This window comes from Cupressus sempervirens, chromosome 9, assembly GCF_028749045.1.
Source record: "Cupressus sempervirens isolate cs-2001-9-10 chromosome 9, ASM2874904v1, whole genome shotgun sequence".
In the NCBI taxonomy this organism is placed as follows: Eukaryota; Viridiplantae; Streptophyta; class Pinopsida; order Cupressales; family Cupressaceae; genus Cupressus; species Cupressus sempervirens.
In genome coordinates this window covers 444,004,872-444,025,564 of record NC_143126.1, presented here as the reverse complement: position 1 = coordinate 444,025,564, position 20,693 = coordinate 444,004,872, and positions in this window count along the sequence as shown.

The window sequence follows — 20,693 nt, the reverse complement described above, 5'->3', positions numbered from 1 at the left end:
TCTTTTCTTACATGCCTCATGAGTTCCTCTAATTTTTTATCTTCATAAAACACTCTAAATGGTACATACTCTCTATTGTGAGGTTATAATTCTACACAGGCTCTTGCAATGTCTTTAGTTCTAGTCATTGGTTGTTCTATTCCTTTTTCATCTCTTCCCTACGAAAGAATGGGGGTCGGGGTATCCTAGACGTGGAGGACACATTATTATTTCATGAGTGATTTGAACTAGTTTCTCTTCGATGGATGTGATATCTTTTCAAATATTGATTCAATTTCCCCATGTCTTTTAAGGCTTACAAGAGAGCTTGATTTGATTTTTTCATTTGACTTATTAGATTTTAGTTAGTTTGTTCCATATATGACCTCATCTCATTGGCTAGATAATTCACGGAAGTCTTATTTATTCTTCTCTCATAATTTGCATAAGCTTTTATTCACAAGATGACAGGATTATGCTCTGAGACCACAGTAATGTTCCTTTAAGTCTTAATTTTCATCTTAGAAGAAAATCATACACTCTCTATGTATTAGTGGTCCTTATTAAATATATGACTAAATTATATACTCTTTTTAATAGTAGAGGATTGCTAAGGGTTGACATATTGATGAATAAATGATTTAATTTTTTACTTAGCATGAAATAAAGCAAAGTTACTCGATAATGAATGTTTGTATATTTTTTCTAATTATGCAGAGATAAAGGAGCCAACCTTCATGATGTATGCTTTATCAAATGGTAATAGCTATCAATAATGGACAAATTGCACTTATCCCTAGTTCTGAATAAAGACACGTTACACTTTGAATCTGCAATATGATTTTTATCCCATTGATTATGAAGAATGTCTCTTCATGCCCCCAAACACACCCCCCCCCCCCCCCCCCCCCCCCCCCCTCCCCACCCTTGTACAATTGAATTTATACTTGCTTATATATTTTTCTTTGTTGTTGAATGTTTACATCTTTTAAATGTTAAGAGTCACATACATTCATTCATTTTGTAATCATCTTATTAGTTATTTATTGATAATTATGATTGATTACATTTTCTTGTCTATGTTTAGGACTCACAACTATATTACAATTATTTGTTCTTATCATACCACTTGGGAATTACAACAAATGGCAACAAATAGTGACATATTTCATATATTGGTTGATGACTTTGCTACATCCTTTTGTTAGTATTGTGCTTTCTCATACCATTGACCAATTGATGAAATACAGAATGCATTTCATCATTATTCCTAATATTTTTGAATGGTAATGGAAGTTATACATGTCTTGAATAATCATCCCTACTTATATACTAACTTTGAAATGTTAGCTATGCCTATATGTGACATAAACCTTCATATTTTTTATTGGTTATAGTTTTGTGGTAATCAAACCGTAGTTGGGGGTAATGTCGTAGAATCTTAATCAACTCATCATGGTGTCAATCTTTATTCATCCAACTTGAATTAGTTATTTTATCTTCCAACCATTGAAGGGTTTTTGCACTGATACTTTGAACACACAAAAAAAAAACCAATCAAATATGAAGTAAAAACTATTTTGAAACATGCTTGATCTATACTAAAATATTTATGTGTGTGTGTGTGTGTTCATTGTTTAATTTCTATTTTTTTGGCTTGTTATTCCCTTTGAGAAACTCTAGAATGTTTATCTTGACTAATGATTCTAGGGTCATAATCTTTTCTTTGTTTTCTACTTGTTGATTTAGTTCTGATGATTCATAGCGTCAAAATAAACTGGGTGTCTATGGTAAGAGCCTTCATCATAATTGGAGCATCGCATATACCTTGACTCATAAAATTTGGGCACTATGGTGAGGTTGGGTCTTCTCCTTGTATGTCTAAGTGGCTTTTCATTTCTATTGTAATGTAGATATATACCCTAGGATGTGAACACATGGGTCACTGCAAGTATACAATGCTAAATTTTGTCTCAGGTTATGAATGATAAAGGGTCATTACAAATATAACAATCAATATTGCATAGCATAAGAAAGATTTGTAATGCCCCACTTGGGAACCCAAAAGAAATAAACCTAATATGCTACAAATTTTACTAAACTTTTTTTTTTTTAAAGTTTAAAAAACATCAAAGTAACAATGTGGAAGCAATATACACAAAAACAATATTTACACATATGCAATCATAATATAGATTTTATTCCTCATGGGTTCCTTCGTGTTGAGTCACATTTAAGAAATTTTATTAATAATTTAACTCTTAAGTACAATGTTCATAGTAATAAAATAAATTAAAAATACATAATCTCGTACTCACATACATAAGAATAACTGATATGATAAATTATACAATGGTAAATACAAGTACATCAAAATACTATACAACCTCCTGTAGGATCTCAAATACAAGATACATAATACACGTAGATACAACATTTGAATACAAATCTCTAGGATAAAAATAAGAATGATAATGATACAACTACATTAGAAAATATCCAACATATTACAATCTAAGGGGGACCCAAATGATAAGAAGACGCTACCTCCCAAGCGCATGGTCACCTAGTTAGGAACCCACTCCACTGTGTAAGGGAAATAATGTATGATCCATATAAAAATATTAATCATAAAATCAATCCTAGGCAAGGAATCTTGGTAGCCAAATCTACCTCAAGGGTACAAAACTACTAATAAAGAAAAGATAATCAAAGTCAAAAAGAAAATCATCCAATACCAAAATCATCACATACCAAAGTCAACAATAAGCTACCAAGTCCAAATCAAGTATCAAAACAAAGAACAGTAACTCTTAAAGGCAACCAATTCCAAATTAAATGTTAGGTGTCAAAAGAATAATACCCAATAAAGAAATAATTGTCATCAATAAATGACTACAACACATAATAAATAAGATCCAATAATGAGTATCAACTCACAATAAATACATCCAAAAAGTACACAACTAGAGGAAAATATAGAAACCATGAAGGAGACTCAGGCTACATATTGGGGAGTGTCATCACATGGTCAAACTACTTGAGTTAGCCTGGATAAGTCTCTCACTAGACCTCAGACCCTCAAGTGTTGAGTTACCTTGAATTGGCCACTCTGGACCCTAGACCATCAATGTAACACATGTAGAACCAGAATACCCTCTCATGAACAAGGAAACTAGTCATACCTCTCACAAGGTATCATCCCATTCTCCTCCTTAGTCTATACAAGCACTCAAGGCATAGGCAAGGTAATATCTCTATTTATCTTTTTAATATGATTCCCAAATATTAATTACTAGATTATCACTTATTACACAACTTACAATAGGTTACCTTGACATTGACCACTTTGGGTCCTAGACTCCCATTATAAGCCACCCCCATAGACATGCACCTAGACAACCTCTCCTAAACTCACATATACCAACTGTGTCTCATACCATAAATACAATAATAATCTGATTCAATTCCAAGATAGGCAACTCAAAATGCATTGGTTCTCGAGACTTGAGTCATCATAAATGCTCATCAAGATAAATTTCATAAATATAAAGCTCATTTTGAATCATAAAATACATCACAACATCTAGTCAGATAATCATAAAAGAAATCATAAAAGCCTCCAATGCACATCCTAGTTTGGCCAACTATACAAATCACATAAAACTATCACAAAATAAATATCGCAATACTTTAAATAAAACATAAAGAAACACATCATTTTCAGCCATATGGTTTAACTCCATCATTTTCTATGTTTAGATTGAGTCATAAGGATTTGTTTAGAAATAAAGTAAGAATATACATGTTTACATAAATCGTTAGGCTAATATACTTATTTAAATAAATAAGAATTTAAATGTCAAATCTCTTTGTGCATATAAAATGTTATGCAATATTATCATGTTATTGATTTAAATAATCTCAAATTATAAGTGAGTTAATTAATAACATAAATGTATATTGTTCCTCCCTTTAATTATTGCTCCTCAACACTTTGGTTTTATTTTGGGGAGACAAATCCTAGATTCTATTATGACCGTTCACAAATTCATCCACTCTTTAGAAGAAGGCAAGAGAGAAGGATTTCTCCTAAAGCTTGACCTGTCCAAGGCTTATGATCAGGTGGACTGGTGTTTTCTCTTCAGGGTTCTTAGAGCCTTTGAGTTTAATTCTAAGGTTTGCAAGCTTATCAACCAATGAATTTCCACTTCCTATTTGGTTTTTTTGATCAATGGATCTCCTTCTGCATTCTTCAAACCCTTAAGGGGGTTAAGGCAAGGTGACCCCCTATCACCCGTTCTCTTCATCATTTTGACTGAGTGTTTGAGAAGGATGATTTTAGCCAATAGAATTTATGGGGCTTTGAAAGGTATTAGACCTTCTTCTACCTCCCTAGTCTTCTCTCACCAATAATTTGTGGATGCCACTAATATGGGGGGGGGGGGGGGGGAGCCTCGGTTAGGGAAGCCAGGCTGGTCAAAAAGATTTTTGAGCTCTTACACTAGGGGATCGGGGTAGCTTATCAATTGGAACAAGAGCTTTGTCTTCTTCATCAATACTCCAGTTGTGAGATAGAGGAAGATAGCTGATATTTTGTGTTGTGGCATAGGTAGCCTTCCCTCAACCTATTTGGGACTCCCTTTGGGCCTCAAACCCCCTGATTCTTTCTGGACCAATCTTATTGCTACGTTTAATAAGAAATTGGTTGGTTGGAAGGGTATAACCCTTAGCCAAGCTAACAACATTTAGTTGGTCAAATCCACCCTTTAGAATCTTCCTACCTATGCACCGAGTCTATTTGGGATTCCTTGCAAATATGTTGACATAATGGAGAAGATCCAGAGGAATTTTCTATGGTATGGTTTAGAGGAGCACAAGATTTTTTATCATTGCTTGGGACAATGTGTGCCTCCCCAAACACTTTGGGGCCTTGGGAATCAGAAAATCGAGACCTTTCAATAAAGATCTTCAAGCCAAATAGATTTGGTGAATCTTTTCAAGCAAGGGGGATTGGTGTGATATCATGGAAGAGTAGGTAATGGTAAAGAAATTATTTTCTGGCAAGACAATTGGCTATTCCAGGGGCCTCTCCTCAATTTTCCTATTTTTTATAGATGGGCTAATACTTGCATACAGAGGTTTGGTAGAAAAGTCAATAACTAAAAATTAGGCAAATAGTGGAGCGTCGTTTCTTTAATCTCTAAGGATCTTAAATCTTTGATGAATATCCTTCACTCTATGATTTTGAATGATGATCAGGACCAATTAGTGTGGGAGAACACTTCTTTAGGCATTTACTTGGTGGCTTCGGGATACTAGGCTCAAATAAAGCAGGATTCTAAACCTATATGGGCGAAGGCCTAGTACCTTGGCCTTATTCCTAAAATCAACATATTCGTTTGACATTTCCTCCAGAACAGGGTTCTAACTATTGACAATCTTAGCAAAAGGGGTCTTTACATTCCTAATAGATGCGTTCTATGTAAAAACTAGGTTGAGACTATGGACCACTTGTTTATTCACTGCTCTTTCATGAGACGGGAGTGTCCTATGAACCAACTTCAATTAAAAAACTCTCGAGGTTCATCCTTAGGGTGATTATCTCTTACAATATGTTGGATACTAGGTATGATAGAATTCGTACCCATCACTTTTTCATCCTTAACCACTTTGGGTATGCACAGAAATCTCCATCCCCTACTACCTCTTCTTCTCTATTAATAATAATATCATGGTTTATAAGAAGAAATTGTATGCTAACTTGACTTTCCATGAGGGTCTGTTGTTATTGATTTATGAGTACTTTAAGGCTCAAACCCATGGTAGATCTATTGCCCATAAAGTGGAGTCCTCGGATGATAAAGAAAGCTCCTATCTCCCATCTGATACTGAGCATAGTGTTGGGCTTCATTCAGATGATGAAGAGGAGGTGGCCAAGATAATTAAGAATTTGGGAAAAAATAAGAAGAAAAAGGCTGGGAAAGGCTCAACGAGTAAAAGTATCAAGTCTAAAGTTAATTCAACTGAGGATTATATTCAAAAGAATGAGGGGATGGATATGAAGGAGGAGATTAATGTGAAAGAGGAGGGAACTAGCAGGGTCCCGATTCACAAGAAGGTGGAAAGCCCAACTAAGAGGAGGAGGGGAATTGATATTGAAGTTGATCAGGATTCTAGCAAGGGTCAGGAGACCCCTCTCAACGCCCATGAGGAGAGAAGTGAGGATTATGGCACAAAGAAAACTACCTTTTCTTTTAGCTCCAAGGGTAGGAAAATAGTTTGGAGGAACTTTGAAAGTCAGACTATAAAAATGGGCATTATGAGAAAAACTATGTAGCCCAAGGTCTTAGACGGAAATGATGGTAGAATCCATTTGGAGGAACTTATTAATCCAAAAATGGTGGTTCTCAACAACAATGCCAGGGTGGTGGGGATGAATCTCCTTAACAATGTCCATAATAGCACAGCAAATAATTTCCAGTCAATCAAGTGGATTTTCCATGAAATAGAAGAGATAAAGAACAGGTTGCGGGGTTTGGAAAGGAAGGAAGGGGATGATAGGTCTGACAGAATTAGCATTCTAAAAACTAGGGTTACTAAGATGGATAAGAGATTGGATAGGATGGAGAGCTCTCTCCACAACTCAGCTAACTAGAGCCTCAATATTATCATAAGCTTAAATGATAATATCAAACAAATGCAAGCTATTATGGAGGTTAGCATAGGTGGGAAAGTTGACATAGACAATGAGGAAAATAGGAATTCTAAAGAGGATGTCAACCCTTAGATGAGAGCTTGAGCAATAAAGTGAGATCAAACAAGAGGAAGAGGGATAGGGAGGACACTCCAATTGACATTCAACTGATGATTGAAGCAATAGAGACCACGGAAAAGTTGGAGCTCAAGACCGCAAAGTTGGTCAAAGAAATAGTGCCCTGATTTGTTCTCTTGGATTTTATGTTTTTCCCCTAGTTTTTTAATTTACTAGGCTTGCTTACTCCTTTAGAGGCTATTTTTTCTTAGGATTGGTTCTGGTGGCCTTCTCTAACCTGTAGTTTTTTATTGTTCTACTTTATGCTCCAGACTTTAATTCGGTTTTATTTTGTTAATAGTGGGGTTTCAAGCACCTGTTAAAACCTATTTTACTTAATAAAAAACATAAATGTATATTATTTTTTATCAAGAAAATAGGTTTTGAAGGGGCCCTGAAACCCTACACAAAAAAGATTCTAAAGATTAAACATTACAGCCCAAGAAACAACAACCTATAAACAATAGAGCCAACAACGAAAGGCCCACAAACAAAAGACAACACAAAAAGCCAACAAACCAGAAAAACACAAAAAGCCAGAGGGCAACAGGGAATTAACCCATACTTTTAATCATTTATGTTGCTTTTCCATGTAACGCATCCATGTTCTCAGCGATAGCTTTGATTAGTTTGATCTTAGAGGAGACTCTAGCTGTCATCTTCTTACTGGTAACTCTTGTTCTTTTGCCCATTCCTTCCTTATTGTCAATGGTCAATCTAACATCCTCAGTCACAACAATATGGCATTCTCTCTCGGGCTTCCTTCTAGCTTATTGATCAAGATCTTGATGTGTTTGTTGGAAGCTTTGATAATTTTATGGCTCTTTTGAGCTATACTCCAGAGGGTACTCTCAATACCATTGACTTTGTTTCTAGCTCCATCACTTGGGCTTCTAGCATGTAGAATGTAGCCAAGCCAATTAGGGACCAAGTGGGAGAATTGTCCTTGTTGTCTCCATCCTGCACCTTGTTATCACCAACCTTCTCCTCCTCAACCATGGACATCCTGTCATTTAGACCCATAATTTGATGAAACATCCATTTGATTGATATGAAGTTATCGAGTAGGTTGTTCCTAGCATTGCTTAGGAGGTCCATGTCTTCCTCTTTGATGTTGTCACTAAGGATAAATAGAGAAGGATCAATAAGGGTCTGGAGATCCACCTTACCCGAATTTGTTTCTCCTACCTTTAGATTTATTGTTTCTCTTGCAATCCCCAACCTCACCAAGTCTGAGGACATATTTTTCTAGGTAATTTTTCTTCCTTTGCCTTGTGGTTGAGGCTCTTGTTTACAAAAAAATTCAATAGATGGGGAAGGATTATCTTTATCCTCAAGGGATAAAGAGCCACCATATTGGTTCTTAATAAGATTTAGGGGGGAGTAATCACCCTCATCCTCTTTCATACTTGCTTTCCTAGTAGTTTCCTTCTTCATCATCACCTTAGAAGGTACATCCTCTCAACCACCAATATCTATATCATCCTCACATTCCTCATAATCATCAGAAGAAATGACCACATTGGCATGTTTATTTGGCTTACAAGGTTTAGTATTCTGGGTAGACTTTCTCTTCTTGGGGGTCTCCTTTTGTTGTATCAGCTCAACATTTTCCTCCGACTCTATTGAGTCTCCCTCATACAACTCCTCTTCTGACTCTCCTTCTTCTTCTATTTTTGGGGGTTTGTCCACTTTTCTTTGGTTATTTACTAGTGGTATTCTGAGTAGAATTCTTGCCCTTGCATTTGGAACTCAATCTTAAATCCTCATCATTCGGATTTATCCCTTCACTATCTCTGGTATTAGAAAATCCATGGGAATCCTCAGTATCACTATCCGCACTTTACTCCTTGCCCTTCAATTCAAGAAATTTCCCTATTGAGTGAGCTTTAATATGCTCATAGATGAGCAACATGAGGCCCTCGTGTAAGGGAGGATTTGAAACTATTTTCTTCTTTATACCTCTAATACTAACATTTAAATAAGATAAAAGGTAAAAAGGAATAGACACCTTGATACTGTGTTTGAAATGATTCAACAAGACAAAGTGATGTGAGCAAATTCTTGAAAATCTAGTATCTAGAGTAACATAATAGATAATGGCTTGCAAGATGAACCTCCACAGTTTCTTGATACATTTGGTTGGAAGTAGGCATTATCTTCATCCTTCGCAAGAGCCTCTCTTTCACTAGGTTCCTTGGGGAAATCGTCAATGGCTGTGTAAAAAAACTTACGATTTATGTATAACTTCCTCCCATCCATCAGTATACCAGTGATAGTAGATATGAGCTCCTCATTGACGATGTAATTTTGCCCATCCAGGCTCAAGGACCCAGCATTCAATTTCTTCTAGAAAATATTGGTAACTTCAGGGTTTCCACCATGAAGGTGGTGAGATATCCTCTCTCCAAAATTCCCCAAACCCTTGTGCATTTTTTCCATTTTTCACACTTGGATGGTTCACGTCTTCTTCTTTGGCCCCCCATCTTAGTTATGTGATTCCTGATTTGTAGATAAAAGTTGTTAAAATTGACCAAAGCAATCACCTTCAAAAATGAAGTGGTTCTCATAAGCACCCAGAAAGCATGTGGATTAATAAGATGATCGTAACACCTGTCTATCGTATAGGTATCTTATGCTTCAAAATTAGTAAATCAATATTTATATGCATGTCCATCTCTATTCATAATTACTCATACCCTATCATTTATTAGGTCATAATCAATGCAAGACATGATAGTCATAGGGGAGCTTTCATCACCCTGCCAGGTCACGGTCCCTTGACACCTCACTTCCTCATTGGTGATTGCATCAACTATTGTATTGGATTCATGATAGATATGTGAAATATAGTAGTCTTCCATGGAATTAAGAATATTGTTTGTTTCCATTATTATATTTTCAATATTCCAAGAGAGATTAGTTTTTCCTTTAAGACAATTGACAATGTTCATTGAGTCTCATTCTAACCAGAGATTGGAAATGCCCTAGTTTTTAGTCATTTTGGTTATTTGGAGGGCAGCCATAGCCTCAATGATTTCATTAAAATGTATATTGGTATATTAAATATTAATATCAATTTCATTTCTAAAATATAAATTTGACTTCTGTAAGTCCAACATTAATATTTAATTTAGCTTTAGTTCATAATGCAACTACAAATCACTCAAACTTGAAATTATAATTATAATTAAATTATTAATAATTTTTATCATAATATTAAATATTCATAACTAGATACAAAAAAATGTGGTTTGAGGGCTTATCATAATTGGAAATAGAAGGAACAAAACCATCACTTCAATTCACTCATTTGGGAACCTATTTTACTCTCTGCTTTTCTGTGAATGTATGGGAGACTAGCAATTAAAGCATACATCATTTTTACATTCTAAGTAGTACAAGGATTTGTTCATATCTTAGATTTTGATGTTTTCTCACTGGAAAGTAAATATTCGTAGTTCTATAATTCATCTTAAAATAATATTAGTTAAATACCTTTTGATTTCATCATTAGTAAAGAGTGCAATCTTGATATTAACCAAAATAGGCTAGACTCGTAATAAAAGCATAATTATTTCTAGTAATATGTTATGGACCTTAGAAATATAAGGAGTCTCTTCATTTTTAGGCATAAAAAGTGGAGATTGAGGTTCTCTATCTTTAGGTGATACTTCAAGCCCCAAATTAGGAAGCTCTAGCAATTCAAGAGATAAGACTTGATTGGATTCCCATGATTTAGATTGTCTTCCTTTAAATAATCTTTCATCTAGTTTATCCTCATTGTTGATCAAACATGAAAGAAGACCATCAGGAAAGCCTTGTTCCTCTTTACTATTAACAACCATCTGATAAGCTAAGTAGTGTCAAATGTAGACACCAATGAGTAGAGTGGAATAAGTTGTCTACTATCTAATGGCAAGTGATAACATGGAAAGATTGACATATATACATGTCATCTTGAATATTGACAATCACTTTATCTAAATTCCCTAGAAATTCTACCTTAAACAACTTCTTGCAAAGAGAATAGATATTGGTTTTACTAGGCTTGACAAGGCAACTCATGGCTATGAACATCGATGGGAGTCAATTGAGGAACTAATCCTCTCAGTTTTATTACAGTATTCATGAAAGTATCTCTATAGTTAGTCGAGCTCTTGTCAAGATGAAAATGAAGCGAAACTAGATCTTGAAGGTCTCTTGAGTGAATTTAGGGAGCCCTAAATATAATCTTGATTCAAACCAATTTGAATAAGTATCCCTTGATAGGAGGCATGCTAAACTGATAGGAGGGAATGTGAAAGGTTATTTGAATGAATAATCAATTGATTTGAGTGGAAAGGGGTCAAATTCTCTTAATAAGGGATGTAAAATGACCATTTGGATCACATGACTCTTCGCTCTTGAATTTCATTGTATTCTTTTACTTTTAGCATTATTATATTGCTTCAAAAAAAAAAGATTTACTGTAGGACATAAGTTGTAAATTAATATAATAAAGGGAGGCCTACTCATACTTAATCAATCAAACTTCTGCTAGACATAGATAACATATTTCTAAAAGTTACAGTGTCATAAATAAAATCTTCTAATCTAGAATTGGCGAACAAAATTCTTACCTAACACAACTTCTAATATAATAAAGGGAGGCCTACTCATACTTAATCAATCAAACTTTTGCCAGACACAGATAACATATTTCTAAAAGTTGCAATGTCATAAATAAAATCTTCTAATCTAGAATTGATGAATAAAACTCTTCCCTAACATAACCTCTATCCACACCCTTTGATTCTCTCATAATCCAATCTCAAAGCACTAAATCACCCATATAAGATAACCCCTAATCAAAAATTTTAACTTGTATTCTTTGTTCAACCCTTCCCAAATAAATACTAAATATTGGGAACACCACTGGAAATATCTCCACACATAATCCAAGAATTAAAAGTCATAAATTCGCTTTTAAACCACTTATCCTATGGCTTATTATTATACTAACCTCTTTCAAACATGCATTTTTTGAGCTTGGAATGGTTGATAGCATGTAGACCTTAAGAAGGAGTGATGAAATCAATAGGAAAGATATCATGTAGTGTCACCTATACCATAAACATTCAAGACAAATCCTCATACAAGAGAACAAAAATAAAGGAGATGCATAGGAGGGAAAACCCATCTAGTAGCCAATGGAGACAAAGACAACTATATAGAACAAACTAGGAAAGGAATATGCAAATGTAAATAAGGATTATTTTAAATTTGTAAAATTGGGGTATGCCCCTCGTAACTTTTGTAATTTTTGCATAAGACAATTGTTCCGAGCTAGACTGGAGGTTTTTTTCTTTGTTATTTCCTATCAGTGCCCATTTGACTAGAGGCAATGTAATATTTTATTTAATTAATAAAATTTATATGGCTTAAGTCTTTTACTGGAAAAAAAAAAAACTAGATGATTATATAATGGACTCCACTATAACTTCTCTTAAAATATAACTAAATCACAAATATATATTTATTAATTTTTAACTCCATTTGCATTTATAAATACATAATAAGTCATATCTAACTAAGTTTTAAAAATAATTAATATTAACAATCCACTTAGAAGAAAATTAGTAGTATTTATATATTTAAATGTTTGAAATAAATAAATAATAATTTTTAAAATTATTAATATGTATATATATATATCAAATTTAAAAATGAAATTATATTTTTATAGAATAAAAATAAGCATGTAATGATTATTTTCACATGTCTTTGATATTTTGAAAACATGCAAGCATAATCTACTTTGTTCTCTATCTTGAATGTATTTATTTTTCTCCAATTTTCTATTGTTGAATTTCCTAATATAAAAAAATTAAAGAATACAACAATAATAATTTTCTAGATTTTCTTGAATTTTTCTCAATCAAGTTTTCGTGATCAACAAGTTTTCTTTTCCAAAATCCATAGTATAATTCTTTATCGAAAATCTATACAATAAATCAATAATCATTTTGTAAGTACCTAAGAAGACCCAAAATAAATAGATCTTTCAAATGAAATTCTAGAATTGGTTTTCAAATCCTGCCTCCAAACAATATTTGAAATCAGAGACAATCTATGATTGCATACAAATCTAAACCTTTTGAAACTTTCAACAATCCTTTTGCTCCAATTCCAAAATTGCTCTCTCAAAACCCGTGTCTCCTCAAATGACCAAAGAAAGCCTCTCATAAAGAGCCCTAACCTTAGAATTTTTAGCCTCTAATTTTAAAAAAAGTCACTCAATTTTTTTAATTTTTTTTTATCAATAATCGACCAAGGCCTTATCATATATATTAAATAAAAAATAAAAAGAGAGCTTAAGTTTTATGAATCTCCGTTTAAATTGACACTCGTACGAAGAACATAGAAGAAAACCTCCAGTCTTGCTTGGGACTTAAGTCCTATATTATTACATTTATAAAGGGGCACACCCTAGTTTACTTGTGATTTTTTGTTTACATTTTCAGATTCCTTTCTTTGCATTCCTTGTTGAAGAATTTTTCCATGGAAGCATTTGTTTCGGGAACTCTTCATGAAAGATAGTACATTATGAAGTCTTTCATGTTAATTTATTCCTCTTTAATATGTGCATAATGTCAATAATTCAATCTCAAAGGAATCATGCTAGAAATGATTAATTAGAAAGTCTTTCACAAAGTTCCCAATTCGGGATCTCTTCTCAATTTGTTAGTTTTGAATGAATATTAGTTAGGATAGTGTTATAGTTTTTTGTTTAGGTAGTTTCCATCCAACTTTGATGTTAGAGTTTTGTGATTCAGATATTTCAGTATGAGAATAACAAAGGGAGATCATTATGCTTTTATTAATTCATATGGAGTTTTGATGAAGTTTTGGTTGGTTTTGTTTTGAGGAAGCTTGTGTTGATATTATTTTTAAGATGGTCATTAATAAATGATAATGTATTTTTAATTACCACTCACCCAATTTTATACATGATCCTCAAATGTTTGAATTGATTGCTTTGTCTTTTATCCTTCTACTCCATCTTTGACATCCCCGTTGTTCTTAAGTAAAATTTCCTTCTATTATGTTTTTCCTATTTGTTAGCTCTTCTTTACTTGACATTTATTTTCACACAATTTTGAAGAGTTTGTTCATCTTTCTTCTTAATTGTCTACATTGATTCCACTAATTGAAGTTGACTTGTGTATTATTGGTAAAATTTGTTATAATGTTTTTTAAGTTTTCGATATGGGTTTTTAATTTACTCCCTTGTCTTTGATTGGTGATTCCAGATTGCTTAATGTGGCATTCATGTTTTATAAGCATATTTATTCCCCCTTTGTAAGGATCAATAGTCAAAGTAGATTTAAAAATCACTATTGCTATAGGACTTAGATAAAAAAAATGCTTAGTCTAAACTCCTAGGGTCTTCTTTGATGTTAATTATGCAATGGGTTACATAGAAGTTTGGAATTAGGTTGTGAGTATATAGTTTTTGCTTTTTATGAGAGGGTACATTCTTCTAAATATTAAGGTGTTTGAGGATTATTTAAGTATATGTTTTCTCCATTTATTCCTAGATTTGCTAGGAGATTCGCTTCTTTGTTTCCTTCATGTAAGATATGTTGGATTATGATTTCCTTGAATTAAAAAAGTCACTAACTTTATTAATATTTACTTTTAATTTGCTTAAACCTTTCGTGCATACTCAAAGCCTTTTTTATTGAAATATACTTGTTATATTTCTTTTCCCCCACTTACTAATTAGTGCAAGTACTATTAAAGCGTAATTTATTATTTAGATTAATAGTAATAATTAAAGCTCATTATTTAAATACATCTATAATTTACTCATTATTAATTAAATAATTACAATAAATTAGTATAAAATCATTAATGTTTTAATTCTTTTTTATCTAATATCTCAAATTAGACTTTAAATTGAATCCTTTAAACTAGAGCACTATTGGAAATAGATATGGAGTAACTGAGAGGGGAGGGGTGAATCAATTACCACAAAAATAAATCCACAGATCCTTAGATGTCTTAAATTATAGTTGCTGCTGATACTCGGTAACCACACAAATAAATGCTGAAACTTGATAGATGTTCTGTTAACTTATTAAGCATTTAAAGTGATTAATATGCATGCATAAAGGAAATAACATGAACGCAAGAGACACCAGAATTAACGTGGAAACCCAATTTGGGAAAAACCACCAAGTAACTAGTCACCAATTTTCACTCTTCTAAAGTGAGCCCTGTTAGGAGCCAACCCTGTTAAAGGTTACAAAATATACTGTTAGGTGTGACCCTGTTAGAGGATTTAATCACCCTATAAGGAGTGGCCTTGTCAGAGGTCTTTAGAACAATTCAACTGAATTGTCACCTTGTTAGAGGATTTACAAAATGGTTGTTAAACCAACTTTGTTAAGAGATTTTAAATCATTGTTACAATGATAAGAAAGAAACAATGAAGTGATCTGAAATATATGCAACTTATTTTTGCTGAATACAGATCTCTGTTCTGCTTCACTAGATCCTCACTGATCGAATACAACTTTGCAGCTCCATAAGGATATCTAATCCTTCCACAACATTCACTCATATATTCAATATTCTCTCATTCCATTTACATCCATACATTCACACTCTTATGCATCCACACTCTTTCATATCTATGAATTCACAACTTGACCTTTCATATATACCTTACAGATTGTCAAGTCAGCTCAATCACAAGTTACAACAACTGAAAAACATTAAATCAGTCGGTTGCAAACATTGCACAAAATAATTAAACTTAATTCTTTAGAACAATAAAATTCTTCGCTGCTCGACCCAGCTCGGTGACCGCTGCTCCAGAATGGTTTCCCCAATGTTAACCAAGTGAAGATTGGTAAACACTGCAAACCTTGCAACTTCCTTCGGAGACCGAGTTAACTCGGTAAACACTGACCTTCCTTCGCTTACCGAGTGAGCTCGGTAAAATCTAACTTTCTCTTCGATGACCGAGTGAACTCAGTAGTCATTAACTTTCCCTTTGTTAACCTTGGGAGCTTGGTTAACATTAACTTTCTGCTACAAAATCCTTTGATGCTCGAGTGAGCTCGGTAAGAGCTAACTTACTGTGTAATGTTTAGGAATGCTTGGTAGTCACTATAAATTGCTTTGCTAACCATCTGAGCTTGGTAGACTCTGCCTGATGGCTGATATAACATTTGTGTAACATCAAAGACAATACACAATTAACAATTGTATCCAACAATCTCCCTCTTTGGCATTAATGGCAACACAACATGTCATAGCAGAATGAAATTTGAAAACAAGTCTTTTTCTTATATGGCAACACAACATATCAACATAAAAAGTCTCCCTCTAAGATATAAAACTCTCCCTCTTACAGTAATCTCCCTCTGTGAAGGAATTACATAGCAAACTCTTTATCTTAAACAAATTTTAGAGAGATATGACAGTAAAACTCTCCCTCTTTGACAACACATGCCAAAGAGAACTCAACTCAAATGAATTTTAGTGTACCTTTAGCACTTATTCATATGCAATATTTCCTGATTATGCTGCATCAACTAATAGATCTTCAACCTGGTATGAGTTGATGCATCACTAAAAATTCATTTTAGTGAACTTCAGATAGAGGAGTGACCCCTAACTTACCTCTTAGATACAAGAATGCATCCTTAGGTAATGGTTTTGTGAATATGTCAGCAATTTGTTCCTTTGTATGAACATATTCTAATCTGATCTCCTTATCTTGCACCAATTCTCTGACAAAATGATATTTTATTGCAATGTGCATGGTTTTGGAATGCATCACTAGATTCTTAGATATGTTGATTGCACTTGTATTATCACAGAACATAACAATTGGTTCTTTGATTTCCATCTTCATGCCTTCCAACAACTGTTTAAACCAAACAATATTAGAACAGTTTACTGCTGCAGCAACATACTCTGCCTCTGTTGTAGATTGGGATGTACAATTCTGCTTTTTGCTTGTCCAAGAAACCAACCTCTTTCCAAGAAAGAATGCACCTCCACTTGTACTTTTTCTGTCATCAAGGTTTCCTGCCCAATCAGCATTAGTAAACACTTTTAAATCCAGATTACCTCCAAATTTGTACCATAAACCATAATCCTCAGTTCCTTTCAAATATCTCATTATTCTTTTGATTGTCATTATGTGATTTTCTCTTGATTTTGCTGAAAATCTTGCTACAATACCAACTACAAGGGCAATATTTGGTCTAGTATGAACTACATACTGCAACTTTCCAATTATAGATCTATACAATGTTTGATCTACTTCTTTTGATTCATCTTCCTTGGTAAGTTTTAATCCAGTACACATAGGAGTCCCAATTGGTTTACAATCTTCCATTCCAAAGTTTTTCAATATCTCCTTGATGTATTTTGATTGAGTGATGTAGATACCATTTTTATTATGTTGAATTTGAAGACCAACAAAGAATTTGATCTCTCCAAACATAGACATTTCAAATTCCTTGTTCATTTGTTCTGAGAATTCTTTGCAAAGATCATCATTCCCTACGAAAATAGTATCATCTATAAATATTTCTACCAAGACAATCTTATTATTTGGTCCTTCCTTTATATACAAGCTACTGTTATCATTAGTTCTTTGAAAACCAATCTGAATAAGATAGTTATGCAATCTTTCATACCATGCTCTAGGGGCTTGTTTCAGACCGTACAATGCCTTGTGTAATTTGTAGACCATGTTCTTCTTATCTAGAGCAACAAAACCTTCAAGTTGTTCAATGTAAACCTCTTCATCCAGTATACCATTAAGGAATGCTGACTTGACATCCATCTGATAAAATTTGAATCCTTTGTGAGCAGCATATGCTAGTAAGGTTCTGACTCCTTTCAATCTTGCAATAGGAGAAAAAGTTTCTCCATAGTCTATTCCTTCTTCTTGAGCATATCCTTTGCATACTAGTCTAGCTTTGTTTCTTAATACCTTACCATCTTCATCCAACTTGTTTCTGAATACCCACTTAGTTCCAATCACATTTTTGTCTTTAGGCCTAGGTACAAGAGTCCATGTCTTGTTTTTTTCTATCTGTTCTATCTCTTCATTCATAGCTTCAATCCAACTATCATTTCCCAATGCATCTTTTATATTTCTAGGTTCAAAATCAGTAAGTAAACAAGTACTTTTCAACTTATTTCTTGTCATGGTTCCTTCAGATTTATCTCTAATGATCTAATCTGCTGAATGATGTCTCCTAACATACTTAGCTAATACAGGTTCCTTGCCTTTTGAATGAATTTCATTATTATCCTCTTGCATTTCAAATTCAGGTTCTATCTGTTCTGGCTCAGTAGACATTTGCTCGGTAGATGTTGGCTCGGGTCCTTCAAACTTGATAGACACTTGCTCGGTAGACACTGAATTTAACTTGGTTTGCTGTGGCTCGGTTTGAACTTCCTGTAACTCGGTTACAGATGACTCGGGAGTAGAAGATTCCTGATTCTCTGATGTAACTGGTATTGTATCAGGTTCAATGAAGACAAACCTTTTATAATCTTTTGGTTCCCTTTTGCTTTCTTCTTCAGTCCTTTCTGCAAACTCATCAACTTTCACATGTGCACTTTCTATGACTTTGTGAGTAGACAAGTTCAAACATCTATATGCCTTACTTTTGCATGAGTATCCAAAGAATATACCTTCATCACCTTTCACATCAAATTTTCCTTTTCTAGATTGTTTCAAAATGTAACATTTACTTCCAAATACTTTAAGGTAACTTACATTAGGTTTGTAGCCATACCATAACTCATAGGGGGTTTTGAATGAGTCTTTCTTCAGTTGTACTCGGTTCAGGGTATGAATTTCAGTACTGATAGCTTCCTTCCAGTATTTGATAGCAATGCTCTTTTCAATCATTAAAGTTCTTGCACAATCCATGATGGATCTGTTCCTTCTTTTAGCTATTCCATTTTGCTGGGGTGTTCCAGGGGCTAATACCTGTCTTTTGATTCCTCTTTCAATGCAAAAGTTATTAAACTCATGTGAAATTAATTCTCCACCTCTGTCTGACCTCAAGCATTTTAATCTTTTCCCTGTTTCCTTTTCTACTCTGGCCAAATACCATTTGAACTTTTCAAATGCTTTTGATTTGTTTCTTAGATACATGACTGTCATCATTCTTGAGTAATCATCAACAAAAAGAATGAAAAACTTTTCTCTAGTATAGCTTTCAATTCCAATGGGTCCACGTAAATCAGTATGCACAATTTCTAATATATCTTCAGACTAATAGTTTTTACTTTTAAAACTAGTCTTTCCCATCTTACCAATCTGATAATTTTTGCATAGACCGACCTCAGGTTTCTTTATGTTAGGAATGCCTCTTACTTTCTTGAATTTGCTTATCTTTACCAAATTATCAAAATTTACATGACACAACCTTTTATATCATAACCAACTTTCTTCAACTTGAGCAATGAAACATGAACATTCACCTAGTTCAAGATAGAACAAGTTACCTTTAGTTTGAGTACCTGATCCAATCAGTTTTCCTTTGCCATCCAGCAGTCTTGCTTTACCATGCATGAATTCTACTTTGAATCCATTATTGAATAGCTGTGCCACACTTAACAAATTATGCTTTGGTCCTTCTACCCAATAGGCATTATCACATATAAGTTCTTTGGTTAGAGAGATTCTCCCTCTTCCTTTTATACAACAAGGTTCATTGTTACCAAATCTTACACTGCCACCATTGTAGTCTTCAAAGTATTCAAACTTAGTTTTGTTGCCAGTCATGTGATGAGAACAACCACTATCTATGATCCATGTATCATTTTTGCTCATATGAGAAATGAGTGCCATTTCCTCATCATTATCAGACTCATCTTTCACAACAATGTAGACAATTTCATCTTCTTCTTCATCATTAGAATCATTAGAATCTTTAGCCATAAAACATGTTTTCTTACCTTTATCCTTGAATGGTCTGAAGTCTTTCTTGCCATTGAACTTGTATCCTTTTTTCTCATCTTTATTCTACTTGTTTGGACACCTAGCAGCAATATGACCAACTTCTTCACATGAAAAACATATTAGAGGTACTTTACCTTTGTATTTTCCTCTACCTCTAGAATATTTCCTTGCTAGAATGGCTTCTATTACTTCAAAATCACTGTCTGAACTTTGGTCTGATTCATCTTCACTTTTTGACTGAGATTCCTTTTTCTTTTTGCCTTTCTCCTTGAGTGAAAGCTTGGCTTTTAATGCTGATTCAATGTTCTTGGAAGCTGGAACATAGTTGTCAAAGTTGTCTAGTTTAAATGCAGTTAATCTTCCAACTATGGCCTCTAGGTTTATCTTATGATTTGCTTCACATCTTCTTTCTTGAATTGCAGAAACTCTGATTGCATAAATGGTAAGTAGAGTTTTGAGAACTTTACTTATAACTGTCTCTTCCTTGATATCTCCTCCAGATGCTTTGATTGCACTACCACATGTTTTGACTCTTTCAACATATTTTGCAATGTTTTCATCCTCTCTCATTCTCATTTGATCAAATTGTCCTCTCAGACTTTCTGCTTTGGCTCTTCTAACATTATCATCTCCTCCATAGATCTCTTTCAGCTTTTCCCACATTTCAAAAGTAGATTTGCAGTCCTTGATATCATCAAATTTTTCATAACTAAGAGCAGATGCTATATCTATCATCATAATGTTGTGGGTCTTCTTTTCATCAATATCATTGACAGATAGTGTACCAGCTGGTTCTGCATATTTTTCATCGAGGTATTTTAGTCCTGTGTCTCCAACAGAAGCTAGATGAAGTCTCATCAACTCTTGTCATGCTGAGAAGTTGTTCCTGTTAAGTCTTGGAATTTC